Raw genomic sequence first — 16553 nt, forward strand, 5'->3', positions numbered from 1 at the left:
ATGATGATCATGGTCAACTATTTGATGAAGGGTCGTCGACGACAAAGACAGAGACAACCATGGCTACAACCCATCCGAGAAGAACAATCAGATTTGAGCAAACTAAGGGTGTGGTTAATCTTGTGTGTGCGAAGACCAATCAGGCTTGAGCATGCACAGTAAGAATGCACCCATCCTAGCAGCCCACACTCTCCCACCTTCCAGTTTTGGTTACGCCTTGTGAGAAAGAGGCATTGCTTAGAAGGAAACAAGTGTTCCAAGAGAAAATTCCCTCCTGCTCACCCAATGCTACCAGCAAGGAGAGCTAGAATCGAGCAGGGGGAGAACTACACAACAGGAGAGTGGGCGCGGCTGCCAAATGAGGCATGACAAGAAATGAAAGTTGAGGATGCACAGAGTGATCTCTCTATTGACTCTGTCATCTGAAGAATAGCTTTCATGGGGTGTCATAATGAAATTGAGGAATCTCTATCAGCTTGGCTAAGCCTCATGATTGTTCCATTTGGTAACAGTTGCCAACCGATACACCCCACACGGACGATCTTGGTGCATAGAGCCAAAATGCTGAAATCGACAATCGTTTAGCTGTTTACCCATTTAAAGTAGTTGAAAGCCAGTGTACCCCAAGTGTGTAGAGTCCAAGAACTTTACTTAGCTAGTTAGATAGTAGTATTATAGTAATTATAGTATTATCTTTATGACTGTGGATTTTTGGTTCAGACCGGGATTTATTTGGACACTCATAGTAGTACTTGTAGATTTTCTAAGTTTAACCTATAGTTTAAGAATATTAATGTTAACCTAAGGTTTGATTAATATGGCTGATATTGAGGATAATATTTATTATACTATAAGGTTTAGATAAGAACCAATAGGATTTTAAGCACATGTTATGTATGGGTGATTAATGATTAAGTACTTAGAGGATTAAATTTAATAAGGGTAAAATTTGAATGCTCTAAGGTCAGTTAGCAGCTTTGAAAATGTTTGAGGGCTTAGTCAAGGCTGTTTACTCAATTTGAATTAAGCTAAAAATGTGTAATTTCGTGTTTAAATAATCAGCGTATGCCGATATATCGCAGCTATAGGGGGCGATATATCGCAGCATGTAGATACGGAAAACACAAAACGATGCACGTTTGCCTCGGGCATAATGGTCCAGGCGATATATCGCCTATAGGGGGCGATATATCGCCTCATTCAGCATATTTTGAATGTTTTCAAAATCGTTTCCCATTCAAACCATCAACCTCTTGATAAGTCCAGCACCTTTTTGAACAAGTCTTCAGCCTCTGCTGAACGATAATTCAAATTATTTTCACCTAAAAAGCCATTATTTTTATTCAAGTTAAATTAAGATCCTTTCATTCCTAAACTCTATAAATAGGACCTAGTACCCAGCCATTATTCATCTTTTACTCTAAGTTCAGAGGCTGCAAGTTGCTAGGTGAGTGTGAGAGTGTAAACACTTGGGTTGGAAATCATAAGCTTGATCATCATAAGCTTATCAAACACTTAGGGAAGTAAGGTTTTATAGCATTCCGGTTCAAGGTTTAAATCGGTCTTATAAGTCTTCAAGGTAACCCAAACTCTAGTTCGTTTCTGTACTTTTTCTTTAAAAGTTCTCATAGCCTTCTACTCATTCTAACCTTATTCTTATTTTGGTTAGGAAATCTAAGTTCTTGAGCAAAATGGTTTTGGTAAGTATATTTTTAAAAGTATAGTTCCTTCATCACTTTCATCTCTTTTCTTCATTAGACTCACCCTTTCATAAATGGTTTTTAGGAGGGTTCCAAAGTCACAACTCTGTCCTCATATCCCGGTAACTTTGGTAAGGAAAATAAGATAGAATTCATATGTTATATGTTTTATATGTTATCTTATGTTTTTATGTTATGAAATATGTTATGATATGTATGTTTGTAGGCTTGGGCATATGACCCATATGACTAACAAGACCCCAAATAGATTATGGGCATATGACCTGCTTAGCTAGTAGGACCCCACTAATCTAATGGGCATATGACTTGTTTAGTCTATGCGACCCCAAGTAATAATGGCCATTATAGTATGTGTATGATATAAGTGTTATGTTATGTTTTTATGTTTCTTATGAAATTTATGTATATGAACTATGTGTTAGATTTTCCTTGCTGGACATTAGGCTCATTCCTTTTTGTTTATATGTGCAGGAAAATAGTCTTAGTGGCGGGAAAGGTTCTTGGAAGCTTGGAGAATGTGTATTGAGGTCGAATGGATTCAAGAGCCGAGCGTTACGATTCGAGGATGTAGTCTTGTTTTTATGGTTTTACATGTATTTTTCCGCACTTGTTATGTAATCCCTTTTTATTTTAAATTATGTTTTGTTTTTGTTTTTAAAACAATGGGATCCCATATCCTAACCTAAATTTTATGTAAGTTTAACGCTTATTTTTACAAGTTTCTTAATAAAGTTATGGTATTTTCACTTGTAAGTTTTATTAAGGATTAATATGTATAGTTTTCGTTAATGGTCCAAAAAGTCTAGAGTAGTTGGGTCATTACAGTTGGTATCAGAGAAAATGGTTCCTTCGCATGAAGTTCTCCTCGATACACACACTCAAAGCTCAACATCTGACCACCAAGTAAGTATTAAGTTATAAGTTATTTTGCTTATGTGTATAGCTAACAACTTTAGTGTTTATGTTTTCAGTTAAGTATGAATGGAGCTTTAACCTATCAGGATATTCGAGCCATTAAGGCTTTAAAAAAAATAAGGGAGCCAAGAAACACCATAGGAGCACTAGAAAGAATCACTCGAAGATTGCTCTTGTTCCATAAAGAGATAGGTCACCTTCAAGAGTCTAGGCAAATAATGTTGAGATCGACGGAACAATATGTATTAATAATAAGGCTATTTAAAGATTTCCCTCCTGTAATAGCAGCCTTAGAAGAAATATGGCAAACCATGAATGATGAGGATGAACTGCCATTAGCGATGCGATATTATTTCCTCTTAGTTAGGTTCACTGCAAAATTCGAATTTCAGTTCACAAATGAGCAAAAACATAGGATTCTCACAAACGTTCCTAGAGGACATTTTGATGCACATGACAATGATGATTATGAGGAGATAGATGACGATATGCTAGATGAAGGATTGGATGTAGAAGATCCCGATTTTTAGAATAGTAGTTTTCATTGTTTGTTTTATTTCTTTCTTTATTTTATGATTGTAATAAGTGAATTTTTTTTTTCCAAATGAATAACATGTTATTTTATTATCATGTATGAGTTTGATTTTATTTTCGCAATCATAATAAGTAATAAATAAAATGAATAATGACTAAGTTCAGTGAGGGTGGATACAAATCAATGAACCAAGTTTCCTTATTGAGAGTTAGGGGGCCATAGTAGTGGGAACGATTTTACTGATCCCAGCCCTCCCTCAATATGGTTAACTTTGGAACAAAGATAAGTTTCGAGCCTGAGAATTAAGTCATATAGGATGATTAGAAACACACTTAGAAAATAAAGATGACTTGTTTTTCTAAGTATAGAAACCCACTCTAAATAATAAATAAAGACTTATATAATTTTTCATAAAAAGTCATAATAAATAGGTCCGAGATATGTTTGTTTGAGAATAAGTTTTTGCCTTAGAGCCTATTAGGTAAAGTTCTAACATGTTTCTTTCAACTGTTAGAACTCTGCTACGATGTCGCTCCGACGATCTGCACGCACCAACGGAAACGCCTCCAACGCTATCCCAGCAACCAATGAAGCCCCTCCAGTTCGCCGAAGGGGACTGCATGCTATTGCCCGCCGCAACGCGCCGGCACCACCAGTTGACAACACTGCGGAGATCGCCAGACTGCAACAGCAAGTCGAGGAACTTTTGCAGCAACAACGCCAACAGGCTCAAACTCAGCCTCAGCCTCCGCCGCAGCCGCAGACGCAGCCACAGCAAATGGCCCCACCACCCCAACAAGTTGGTCCATATGGGGGATGGCCAATGACGAACTACGCGCCATATCCAGTACCAAACATGGAGCCAATGTATGAGAGGTTCCGCAAGCAGCATGCTCCAAACTTCGAAGGGACTATATACCCCTTTGAGGCAGAAGAGTGGCTAAGGAATGTGGAGCTGATTCTGACGCACATGAATCTCAGTAATGCGGACCGCATATCCTACGTCTCGTCTTTACTCAAGAAGGATGCCAGGATATGGTGGGACTTGGTCCAGCAATCTCATGATGCTGCCACCATGACATGGACCCGATTTGTGGAGCTCTTCCACAAGAAGTACTACAATTCGGCTGTACTCGCTACGAGAGTTGAGGAGTTCGCCAACTTGAAGCAGGGTACTTTATCAGTGGCGGAGTATGCTCGTCAGTTTGAACGCTTAGCAAAGTTCGCATCGGAGATGGTTCCAACCGATTTTCTGTGGGTGAACAAATTTGTTAGAGGACTTCGACCAAAAATCGAGATGGGGATTAAGTTAGCAAACCCGGGAAACACTACATATGCCGACGTTCTTGAGACGACAATCGAAGTAGAAAGGTTGCAGGCCAACGTAAGTAAAGAGGAAGCCAGTAAGCCTGAACCAAGACAGCAGAATCAACCTCAGACCAGTCGGAACAACAACCATAATGGCAGCAATCAGTCCAGCAACAATGGTAACGTCCAGAAAAGACGGCATCCAGATAACAAGAAAGTTGATAGCGATAAAAGGGCACGTACGAATAATGGAGGAAATAGGCCGGGCTACGTAGAATACCCGCCATGTGCTAAGTTTCAGAAGAAGCATCTTGGAGAATGCCGCGCAAACACCAAGGAATGCTTTAACTATGGTCAGGAAGGGCATCGTAAAAGAGATTGTCCTCAGCAGAAGCCAGAAGGGAAGAAGGACGAAAAGATGGTTCCTGCTAGGGTTTTTTCTTTAACCCAAGGAGAGGCTGATGCTAGCAATAAGGTGGTCACAGGTCAAGTTTCTATCCTCAATAACTTATGTTATGTATTATTTGATTCGGGAGCCACTCATTCGTATATCTCATTAGGAATGATAGAAAAACTAGACAAACCTTGTGAAAGATTTAGAACTAGGTTTGTAACCGAGTTTCCTTCGGGCAAAGTAGTTCTATCATCACGGATAGTACCAGGCATGCCGATCAAGATTGAGGACATAGAACTAGAAGGATACCTGATAGAGCTAGTGATCAAGGACTTCGATGTGATATTAGGCATGGATTGGCTAGCACGGCATGGCGCAACCATCGATTGCAAATGCAAGAAGGTGATGTTCGAGACTCCTGACGGCCAGAGATTATGCTTCATGGGACAAGCTTCAGGATTGCGCACCCCGTTAGTATCATCTCTCAAAGCTCAAAGAATGATGGAGAAAGGTTGTCAAGCGTTCTTAGCCAGCATCACAAATGTGGAAAGGGAGACACCACTTAAGGTTGGAGATGTCCGTGTTATACAAGAATTTCCAGAGGTATTTCCCGATGACTTGCCAGGATTGCCGCCAACTTGAGAAATAGACTTCACAATAGAATTAGTACCAGGCACCGAGCCTATCTCAAAGGCACCATACCGGATGGCACCTACGGAACTCAAGGAGTTAAAGATGCAACTACAAGAATTCCTAGACTTGGGTTTTATTAGGCCAAGCCATTCACCATGGAGAGCTCCGCACCTATTCGTGAAGAAGAAGGACAGAAGTATGCGGATGTGTATAGACTATCGTGAGCTGAACAAAGTAACGATTAAGAATAAGTACCCGCTACCTCGGATCGACGATTTGTTTGATCAACTCCGAGGCGCGACTGTATTTTCAAAGATCGATTTACGGTTCGGGTATCATCAGCTCAAGGTAAAGGGGGAAGATATTCCTAAGACAGCCTTTAGGACTCGTTATGGACATTACGAGTTCTTGGTTATGTCCTTTGGTCTTACCAACGCACCAGCTGCGTTTATGGATTTAATGAATAGGGTCTTCAAAGACTACTTAGATAAATTCGTCGTTGTGTTCATCGACGACATTTTAATATACTCCAAGGATGAAGTAGAGCACGAGGAACATTTGAGGATGATTTTGACGCGATTGAAGGAGCATCGACTCTACGCAAAATTCAAGAAATGCGAGTTTTGGCTCTCGCAAGTGGCATTCCTCGGGCACATTATATCGAAAGATGGAGTTGTAGTAGACCCATCAAAGGTAGAGGCCGTGAAGGATTGGCCCAGACCAAAGAACGCATCTGAAGTAAGAAGCTTTCTTGGGTTAGCAGGTTATTATAGGAAGTTTGTAGAGGGCTTTTCAAAGATAGCCACCTCGCTCACCAACCTGACCCGGAAACAACCAAGATTTAACTGGAATGATAAGTGTGAAGAAAGCTTCCAATTGCTTAAGGATAAGCTTTGCTCAGCACCAGTACTTAGTGTACCGACACCCAACGATAAGTTCGTAGTCTACTGCGATGCATCGAAGCAAGGATTGGGTTGCGTGCTGATGCAAAATGACAAGGTGATAGCCTACGCCTCACGACAGTTGAAGGAGTACGAGCAGCGCTATCCAACTCACGATATGGAATTGGCAGCGGTGGTCTTTGCATTAAAAATCTGGCGCCATTATCTTTACGGAGAACGGTGCGAGATTTATACGGACCACAAGAGTTTAAAGTACTTCTTTACTCAAAAGGAGCTCAACATGAGGCAACGCAGGTGGTTGGAGTTAGTAAAGGATTACGACTGTGAAATCCTATACCACCCAGGAAAGGCGAACATAGTTGCCGATGCGCTTAGTAGGAAAAGTTATGGGAATTTAGTAGCTTTAACCGGAATAGAAAAGCCGCTACAGCAGGAGCTTATCAGTGCCGGAATAGAAGTAGTTGTAGGCAAGCTGGCTAACTTGTTTATCCAATCGAATCTGCTAGAGGACGTACGGATTGGTCAGAGGCATGATGACACACTAGCAGCACATATGGATGCAGTCAGAGAAGGCAAGACTACAGATTTCTCAATATCTAGCCAAGGTTTATTGAGATATAAGGATCGGGTTTGCGTGCCAAATGATCAAAGTATTAAGAAGACGATTCTAGAAGAAGCGCACAGCACCCCGTACTCAGTTCACCCAGGGTCTACCAAGATGACTCATGACATCAAGGCAATCTACTGGTGGCCAGGGATGAAGAAGGACATAGCAGAGTATGTATCTAAGTGTCTTATATGCCAGCAAGTAAAAGCAGAGCATCAGCGGCCTGCAGGTTTATTGCAACCGCTTAGCGTACCAGAATGGAAGTGGGACGATATAGCTATGGACTTTGTGACGGGTTTGCCAAGGAAAAATAAGCAGCATGATTCCGCTTGGATAGTAATAGATAGACTAACCAAATCGGCTCATTTCCTGCCTGTTAAGACTTCATACACGGCAGACCGATATGCAGACATCTACATCCAAGAGATAGTACGGTTGCATGGAATCCCCAAGACAATAGTGTCAGATAGAGGATCGGTATTTACATCAAGATTTTGGGGAAGTTTACAGCAAGCTATGGGTACTAAGTTAAGTCTTAGTACAACTTTTCATCCTCAGACAGATAGGTAGTCCGAGCGTATGATTTCGATTTGAGAGGATATGCTACGCGCGTGTGTACTTGATTTTGGAGGATCATGGAATAAGTACTTGCCAGTGATCGAGTTCTCGTACAACAACGGCTACCAGTCAACGATCGGGATGGCACCTTATGAGTTGCTTTATGGAAGAAGGTGCCGATCACCGTTGCACTGGGACGAGGTAGGAGAAAGGCAGCTTCTAGGGCCTGAAGCTGTTAGACAAGCTCAAGAAGCAGTAGCGCTTATTAGATAGCGTATGCTTGCTGCTCAAAGCCGTCAGAAAAGCTATGCGGATGCCAAGCGACGCGATGTGGAATTCCAAGCTGGAGATCAAGTCTTCTTGAAGATATCTCCTATGAAAGGTGTCAAGCGGTTCGGGAAGAAAGGCAAGCTTAGTCCCCGATTCATAGGTCCTTTTGAGATATTGGACAAAGTGGGACCAATTGCGTATAGACTAGCCCTACCGCCAGCACTAGCCGATAGTCACAACGTGTTCCACATCTCGATGTTACGCAAATATGTGTCAGACCCATCTCACGTCCTCAAGTACGATACATTAGCACTCCAGAAAGACTTAAGTTACGAGGAACGACCGATTAGCATCCTAGATAGGGGGATGAAGCAGTTACGATCCAAGAGCTTTCCTATAGTCAAAGTCCTATGGAGTAATAGTTCTGAACGAGAGGCAACGTGAGAGTTGGAGGAGGACATGCAAGGCCGGTATCCGGAATTATTTGGTAAGTAAATTTCGAGGACGAAATTCTTTTTAGTAGGGGAGAATTGTAGAGTCCAAGAACTTTACTTAGCTAGTTAGATAGTAGTATTATAGTAATTATAGTATTGTCTTTATGACTGTACATTTTTGGTTTAGACTGGATTTATTTGGACACTCATAGTAGTACTTGTAGATTTTCTAAGTTTAACTTATAGTTTAAGAATATTAATGTTAACCTAAGGTTTGATTAATATGGCTGATATTGAGGATAATATTTATTATACTATAAGGTTTAGATAAGAACCAATAGGATTTTAAGCACATGTTATGTATGGGTGATTAAGGATTAAGTATTTAGAGGATTAAATTTAATAAGGATAAAATTTGAATGCTCTAAGGTCAGTCAGCAGCTTTGAAAACGTTTGAGGGCTTAGTCAAGGCTGTTTACTCAATTTGAATTAAGCTAAAAATGTGTAATTTCGTATTTAAATAATCAGCGTATGCCGATATATCGCAGCTATAGGGGCGATATATCGCAGCACGTAGATACGGAAAACACAAAACGATGCACGTTTGCCTCGGGCATAATGGTCCAGGCGATATATCACCTCATTCAGCATATTTTGAATGTTTTCAAAATCGTTTCCCATTCAAACCATCAACCTCTTGATAAGTCCAGCACCTTTTTGAATGAGTCTTCAGCCTCTGCTGAACGATAATTCAAATTATTTTCACCTAAAAAGCCATTATTTTTATTCAAGTTAAATTAAGATCCTTTCATTCCTAAACTCTATAAATAGGACCTAGTACCCAGCCATTATTCATCTTTTACTCTAAGTTCAGAGGCTGCAAGTTGCTAGGTGAGTGTGAGAGTGTAAACACTTGGGTTGGAAATCATAAGCTTGATCATCATAAGCTTATCAAACACTTAGGGAAGTAAGGTTTTATAGCATTCCGGTTCAAGGTTTAAATCGGTCTTATAAGTCTTCAAGGTAACCCAAAATCTAATTCGTTTCTGTACTTTTTCTTTAAAAGTTCTCATAGCCTTCTACTCATTCTAACCTTATTCTTATTTTGGTTAGGAAATCTAAGTTCTTGAGCAAAAAGGTTTTGGTAAGTATATTTTTAAAAGTATAGTTCCTTCATCACTTTCATCTCTTTTCTTCATTAGACTCACCCTTTCATAAATGGTTTTTAGGAGGGTTCCAAAGTCCCAACTCTGTCCTCATATCCCGGTAACTTTGGTAAGGAAAATAAGATAGAATTCATATGTTATATGTTTTATATGTTATCTTATGTTTTTATTTTATGAAATATGTTATGATATGTATATTTGTAGGCTTGGGCATATGACCCATATGACTAACAAGACCCCAAATAGATTATGGGCATATGACCTGCTTAGCTAGTAGGACCCCACTAATCTAATGGGCATATGACTTGTTTAGTCTATGCGACCCCAAGTAATAATGGCCATTATAGTATGTGTATGATATTAGTGTTATGTTATGTTTTTATGTTTCTTATGAAATTTATGTATATGAACTATGTGTTAGATTTTCCTTGCTGGGCATTAGGCTCGTTCCTTTTTGTTTATATGTGCAGGAAAATAGTCTTAGTGGCGGGAAAGGTTCTTGGAAGCTTGGAGAATGTGTATTGAGGTCGAATGGATTCAAGAGCCGAGCGTTACGATTCGAGGATGTAGTCTTGTTTTTATGGTTTTACATGTATTTTTCCGCACTTGTTATGTAATCCCTTTTTATTTTAAATTATGTTTTGTTTTTGTTTTTAAAACAATGGGATCCCATATCCTAACCTAAATTTTATGTAAGTTTAACTCTTATTTTTACAAGTTTCTTAATAAAGTTATGGTATTTTCACTTGTAAGTTTTATTAAGGATTAGTATGTATAGTTTTCGTTAATTGTCCAAAAAGTCTAGAGTAGTTGGGTCATTACAAAGTGCTAGTCGGTCACTCCCTAGGGATCACCCTTTTTTTCTAGTGAAGAAAGAACAAGAGGTTAAGCCCATATTTCCCAAGCAAAGAAAAGTTTGGGAGCAGAGCCAAAATAAGCAAGAAAATTTCGGGTAGCAGAGATCTATGTGGATGCGCAACATAGTTAGGATAAATGTATTTGTGTAAATAATGATATAAGCTATGTAGAATCACGTAATCAATTGTAATTATTTTTTATTTAATGAATGGAAGTTTTATGAAATTTTTACTACTGATTAAGTATATAATGATGAGCATAGACAGGCAACGTGAAGTTAACCGAAAACAACTATAAACCAGCATGATTGCGCTGTAAAATGGGTTATTGTTTGACTACTTTATCGACGAGAAGAAATGTTTTAAGTGTTCCTTGCTACATAGTTAACAACATACAACGTATACTAAAGGATAATCGTCAAAGTTGGTATGAGCTCAGAACATGAACAAGTGTAGACAGTTTTGCAAAGACAAAGAGGCTATTACAAGATTCAATTTGTAAACGAATGGTTTTTTGTAATCTAGCGGTATGTCCAACGAAAGTTGTCATATTTGTCATAAAATGAAAGTAAAGAAGAGCCAAAAATCAAAGGGAAGAAACGAATGAGAAAAGCCATTAAATCTTAGTAGACATTGCAGTATCTTACACCTTAGTTAGAAAAAAAAAACATTTAGTGAGAAATTTTTTTTAAGGACGATTAGTAGAAAGATCAAGGATCGATGTGGTAGCAATGAACATCAAGTTTGGAAAAATAAGCTAACGACGTCTATGATGATGCATGGGTCATAGAAGTCGAGGAACAACCCTGTGCTGATATTCAGCAAGGGCACGTTGTACAGATTCAGATCCTAATTGGTAACGCAAGCTAGCGATGCAATATGGAGGACAGTTGTTCAACTTGCTTTGCAGGATCTGTGAAGACGCGAGCCAGTGACTTCGATAGAAGATCCTGCTCAACCTACGAGAAGAAAACCATGGTTGATGCACTTCGCTTGGCAACGCATTATCGGTATCTTAGTGCATTTTTATCATTTTAAGGAAGGACTCCCACCAGCGATATTGGTCACGGGTATTACCAGAGGCAAACGGTCTAAAAGGCCTGTGCAGAGTCCTATCGTAGCACGAATACGTGTCAAAGGGACTAATAACAAAGAAAAATAAGGAAGAGAAGAACAACACAAAGAATAACAATGCTAAGTAAATAACGCGAAGAAAAATATCATTGCAATGGAAAATAGATAATATATAAATATGATAGTTTATCTAAAATGGAATCTAAAAATAGAACATACCACTTCTGTTAAAAAACAAAGAAAAACATAACAGTGATGAAATGTTTACAAAAAACTGGATTTGATACTAACTACCATCATTCCATTGACCTACTATGCGTTTGGGGGAGGAACGTTAGTATGGTCCTCAAGGCCAGCACTGGTAATTGGAACTTGATGTGGTTCAGCTCTCATATCCGCTGTAACGCCCTACTACCCTAGAGCCGTTACTTTGTTATTTTTAAATGTGCCATTAGCTCATTAATCGAGGTATTACACCAAAAAGTGTGGTTAATTAAAATGAAGACTCATTTAAATAAGATTTTGGTATGAAAGGGTGGACATTCATTTAAATCATGAAAGTGTTACATTGGGATCCCAAAATGTTGTTTAGAAACATATTTACAACTCAAAAGTTACTTTATAGTCGACCTAAGCAACAAAATCAGACATTTATAATCCGCTCCTCAAAATACCCCAGCGTGGCAACCAGGTAGGCCAAACATGTACGTACCGCTCCATGCCCTCCAACTCATAGTTAATCAACATTTTCCTTGCCCTTACCTACACCACAGGGCACCCGTGAGCCGAGGCCCAGAAAGAGACCTTCACAGCCTAGCATACAATAATTTATTTCCACAAATAAATACTTAATCAAAGACAACAAACAATTTACAAGTTTCTATTGGAATACATAACAACACGATAACACAACAACATAATAGCACAACAGTACAATAGCATAGCAGCGACCTTTACCGATCGGGGTGCGTTACCAGGAACTAAGTCTACGGTCTTAACGGAGCGGGTGTGTACAACACCCTTAGAGGGTCTCGCCCTGGCGCCTTGCATTCAGCATGCTTAATGTCGATCCCGACCTTTGCCGCTCCCGGCTCTTGTCGATCGGTCACAATCACATGTATGACATAACAGCTATAAACAATACTAATATCACTAAACACAACATAGCTCAATGGGCACAAACAATTCTATTATCTTGTGTCCTAAGCTGACAACCCCAAAGTGATCCCGAGCACGATCCCTAATCCCGAGCCTAAGCGGTAAAACCTAGTCACAACACAATGATAAATAAACATCCATCAAGGCCTAACCAGTTAAGAACTTTGGATTAAAATACTAGCCTTTGGGACCTCGAATTATACTAAACCGGGTAGTAGAATCCTTCTCGAGCCTTAAGATTTGGGTTCCCGAGCTTAAAATCCCATTTTGGTCATTTTCCTTAATTTGAGCCGCGACCCACCCCCCAGGGCTGCGGCCCGTTGCAACTTATAGAGCATGTCTCTCTCATCTGAGGAACACGGGCCATGGCGCGCCCTGCCTACGTCGCGACACCTGGGCAAAATCAGAGGCTTCCTAGGCCTCTTCGCACTAAAGGGTAGCAACGCCTGAAGAACAGGGCCGCGGCGCGAGCCCAAAAACCTAAAAATCCATGCATTTTTCACTACGTTCTCCTCAGCCAAACTTACAAATTCATACCCTAAACAACATCTAAACCTAGAATTAAGTCTAGAATTCTCATCCACACAACCTAAGTATCACAACAACCCCAGAAATTATTCCATACGCTCATCAAAACTCAAAACCAATATAGAGTTCAACCGTCATGCAAGTTTTTGGATCATAACAGAACTCAACAGAAAAGATCAAGTTTGAAACCCCTACCTCACTGAGAATTCAACTGAGCTAATCCCCAAGCACTTCAAACCTCCAGTTCTTAAATTCCTTAACTAACTCCTTAGAATTCACAAAGCTTCCATGCTTAGAGAGGGAGATAGAGTGTACCGAGTAGAGAGAAAGGGGGAGAGCTGAGGTTGTTCTTAAATTCCTTAACTAACTCCTTAGAATTCACAAAGCTTCCATGCTTAGAGAAGGAGATAGAGAGTACCGAGTAGAGAGAAAGGGGGAGAGCTGAGGTTGTTCTGTTTTGTCTTCTAAGTTTCTGGTGGGTTCTAGTGTTCCTAGCCAAAACCAAGTTTATCCACAACTTTCAAAATATCTAAAATTCCCTTAAGTCTATCCTTAATCCTTTAATGCCACCAAGGGCAATCCCGTCATTTGTCACATTCCGCTAATTCCTCGAGTGTACCTATAATTCCCCATTTAACCCTCGACATACTTAAACAATCACAAAATCACTACCCGTTATCCGTTAATCCTGAATACATACTATGTTTCCAAAATACCCCTAGGCTCCCCTTGAGTCAGGTACTCGACCCTGTTGTGACTATTTCGCTATTCCGCTCCCTAGGAGCGTCTCAGATCACACATAACAAATATATCACCACAATCTTGTGGTACCAAGCACAACATAAATATAATTTGCATTTATGCCTTCAACGGGCCAAAATTATAATTATGCCCCTACTAACCAAAATGGATCCACATGCATATTTAATTCACCTAAACATGCATTTATAATCATATAATCATTAAATCCACGTATTAATATAATTAAATTAATTATTGCCCTCCCGGCATGCTAATCAAGGCACTAAGCCTTATTAGCAAATTTGGAACATTACATTTGCCGCTTAGGCCCCATCGCTCGTTCCAACGTCCACAGTCGAGCTTCCTAATGATGGATATGCAATGTCCTGTTGTACAAAAGACTATGGTACATCAATGGCTACACCTTGGTAGGGTGCACCATTTGCATCGTATATGAATCCAAGTGGGTGTTCAGCTTCCCACATCCTTTGAATGTGTTCGGTTGGGTAATTAATCTCAAGGTCACCCAATTTTTCTATATAAGTGTTGGCGCTGTACTGACCAACAATCAAGCCATGGTCATCGCAGTACGTATGAAGCATGTCTTGTTTGTCTTTCAAACTCTGATTATCGCATTGAGTCAGGAAATTCAATTAGTACGCTACGTCAGTCCTACACAGAGTGCTCATTTTTTGCTTGGCGCGATATCTATCTACAATCTGAGCTTTCGTACAGACCATGTGGCTCATCTCAAGCTCTTACACATATTAATTAAAAACTAACTTTACTTTTTTTTTTTTTTAAAACATGGTTATCAAAAGCACATACACATGATAACCCTTACCTTCTCCAGATTCTGGACCCTTGAGTTGAGCTAAGTTATTTCATTATTCACGCGAGATGACTCCGTTGCATGGTTAGAACAGAGTTGATCAACATCTTCTCAAGCTTTTTCCAAATCTGGAAAAGTTTCAGTGTAAAGTTTGTCTTTCCCTGAGATCGTAAACTTGAATAACCTGGCATCTAATTGTATGATCTCAACCTCCTTTTCAAGCACTGCTTTCGACGATTGGAAAATTTCTAACAAACACTTGTAGTCATTGCAAGCATCACGAAGATTCTACATAATAACTTTATGAGCTTCATTTTTCTTGTCGACATGAGACTTAAACTTGTCATACTTTGCAGAAAGTGTTGGGAAAACTTATACAATATCTAATTTATCTTCATGTAAATCTTATATTAAAAAAATTAATGTAAGACAGCCTAAAACATGTATCTATAATTGAATTTAATATAGAGATCATGATAAGAACACTTACATTATACGCAACAGAATGTATTAGCCTTTCCTTCAGTTTCTCTAACCCTTGCATCCTTCTGTCGCAAGGTATAACCAAGAAACTGAATCGATCTTCAATTTTCTTCACAACCTTCCAAAGTATCCTTAGAATCACCTAGACTAGAGTGGGAAATTATCAACACATGAGATAGATACAAAGAGAAGAAGAGAAGAGAATATTGAGGCTTAGAAAAAGACTTTTTGTTGTAGAGAGAATCTAAAACCTAGAGCACCAAGACTAGATGTTCTATTCATATATCAAATCATCTTATTTCAATTATCACTTAGCATTCCTTTTATAGGCTCAATTAGGTCATTTATTTAATTGAAAAATCAATAAAATAATAGGTAATATCAGCCATTAGGTCGAAATTATCATGGGCTTTAGGCCTGGGAAATTTCCCATTTAATTATAAGCCCGTTGGACTTAAAATAAAGGCCCGTATTATTTTCTATTGATTCATTAATTAAATAATTATTTAAATCCTTTATCAAATTAATTATTTATAATTTGAACCTTGATTTAAACGAATTTATTAATTTAGACACAAATTTATCTTAATTAATAAATCTGCCCTAAAATCTCTTTTCTTCTCTAAATTGCATAACTATGTGAAACTATCCAAAATTGACTTGGTCAACTTTGATAATTCTAATTGTTAATTAAATCAATTAATTGAGACTATCTAGATGATTTTATCCAAGGTACAGTGGGGACCATGTGCCTATGAAATAAGGCTCCAATAAGTTATCATAAATTTAACAAATAAATTTACTAACTTATTAATTCCTCGTGACTCCACTAAAGACTTAGAATTGCACTCTTGAATCCATAGAACGCTCTATAAGCAATATGGATCCGTTATTAGTTATCCATTGTTACAACCATAAGTATCACTCAATCCTCTATAGACGGTCTACAATGAGATGGGACTAAAATACAATTTTACCACTCATTATATTTTATCCTTAAAACACTTAGTTCCTTGTAAATGATATTTCAGTAAACTAATATTAATTACTGAAATGAGATGTCTATCATTTAGCACTTTGAACCAAACTAAAGGGAAACCATCATTTTACTTCTTCATCAGAAGCTATAGATGTTCGTATCTATGATTAACACTCCTACTTAATTATACTGCTGAGTTCCCAAGATGTAGGTATGGGCTAGTCCGTAGGGTAAGCTGGTAATGAACGAGTCAAAGAACTCAAATAATAAAATTAGTTAGAATACTAATCACTCAGAATTGAGATTGAATAGACCTATGGTCAAATATATGATATGACTAGAATAGTAATAGCGGTATGTTTACTTATCCAATCTATTGTCAATATCGGTCCAGTCCGATGTAACAAACACATCTGATCTTATCTACTTTGCTAATGTTCTAGAATGAACATAACACT

This window comes from Humulus lupulus, chromosome 1 (genome assembly GCF_963169125.1).
Source record: "Humulus lupulus chromosome 1, drHumLupu1.1, whole genome shotgun sequence".
Lineage (NCBI taxonomy): Eukaryota > Viridiplantae > Streptophyta > Magnoliopsida > Rosales > Cannabaceae > Humulus > Humulus lupulus.